This window comes from Pteropus vampyrus, unplaced genomic scaffold (genome assembly GCF_000151845.1).
Source record: "Pteropus vampyrus isolate Shadow unplaced genomic scaffold, Pvam_2.0 Scaffold531, whole genome shotgun sequence".
NCBI lineage: Eukaryota > Metazoa > Chordata > Mammalia > Chiroptera > Pteropodidae > Pteropus > Pteropus vampyrus.
In genome coordinates, this window is record NW_011889312.1 from 321,359 (window position 1) to 323,072 (window position 1,714).

The window sequence follows — 1,714 nt, forward strand, 5'->3', positions numbered from 1 at the left end:
ACATCCCATACCCAGGGAAGGAACTGGATATACAAGTCAATTAAGCTAATAAATAAAACAATTATCTCAATGCAAGAAGACCTTCTCCAAGATGCATTATATTAAAACTGTCAAAAGCCTATGATAAAGAAAGAATTTCAAGGCAGCAGAGGAACAAAAGATAACCTGCAAAGGAACACTCATTAGGATATCAGCAAATTTCTCAGCAGAAACTCTACAGGCCAAGAAAATGAAATGACATATCTGAAATATTGAAAGATAAAAATTGCCAGCCAAGAATATTCTGTTCAGCAAAGTTATCCTTTAGTTATGAAGGAGAAATAAAGACTTTCACAAACAGAAGCTGAGGGAGTTCACCACTAATAGACTTGTCTTACAAGAAATGTTGAAAGAAGCTCTTCTACCTGAAATAAAAAGGCGAAAGTATACAAAATTTTTAGTAAGGTGATAAATAGACAGAATCAGAAAATCACAATTTTAATTTAGATTAGGGTACTAAACAATTATTGCAAAAGGTTAAAGGGAAAAAGCATTAAAAATAACTATAGCTACTTCAATTTGGTAATGAACTCCAACATAAAAAAAAAAAAAATTGACAACAAAAACATAAAAAGTGAGGAGAAAAAGACAGAACTTGTGCAGGAAAATGAAGATAGAATGCTATCAGCAGAAAAAAAAACTTTTATTTATGAGACTTTTATACAAACCTCATGATAACCACAAAACAAAAATCCAGAGCAGAGATATGAAATTTTAAAAAAAGATAAAACTGAGAAAAATATCATAAAAAGCTACACCAAACTTAAATGGCAGACAGAAACACAAGGGAAAAGAAGTAATGGAGATATAGAGTGATCAGAAAACAAAAGACAAAATGGCAGTAATAAGTCCTCGTATGTTAATAGTCACCCTAATTGTAAATGAATTGAACTCATCAATCAAAAGTCACAAAGTAGCTAGATGGAATAAAAAACAAGACCCAGTCTACAGCCATGCTACCTTGAACACACCTGATCCTGTCTAATGTTGGAACCTAAGCAGGGTTGGGCCTGGTTAGTATTTGGATGGGAGACCACCTAGGAAGACCAGGTGCTGTAGGCATTAAAAAAAAAAAAAAAAAGAAGAAGACCCAACTATATGCTGCCTTCAGGAGACCCATCTCAGCTCTAAAGACAAATATAGGTTCAAAGTGAAGAGTAGATGATACTCCAAGCAAATGGTAGCCAAAAGTAAGTGAGTATAGTGATATTAATATCAGACAAAATAGATTTTAACCCAAAAAAGGTAATGAGACAAAATGGACATTATTTAATAATAAAAGTGACAACCCATTAAGAAGACAAAACAGTTAAGATATATGCATGCAACATAGGAGCATCAAAATATATAAAGCAATTATAAACAGACCTAAAGAGAGAAATTGACAGTCACAGAATAATAGTAGAAAACTTTAATACCCCACTTACATTAATAAATAGATCCAGACAAAAAGTCAACAAGTAACGTCAGCCTTAAATGATCCATTAAATCAGATAAACATAATGGATATGTATATAGAACATCCCACCCAAAAGCAGCAAAATATACATTCTTCTCAAGTGCCAGTTGAACATTTTTAAGGACAGACCATATGTTGGGACACAAAACAGTAAATTTCAATAAATTTCAAAATTCAATAAATTTAAAGTTGAAATCATATCAAATATCTTTTCTG

At 32.0% G+C, this 1,714-nt stretch overlaps 1 pseudogene; it reads left to right on the forward strand.

Annotated features, from left to right (window-relative positions):
- Nucleotides 1-982: 982 nt before the first annotated feature.
- Nucleotides 983-1,101, forward strand: LOC111733157 (annotated as a pseudogene).
- Nucleotides 1,102-1,714: the final 613 nt, after the last annotated feature.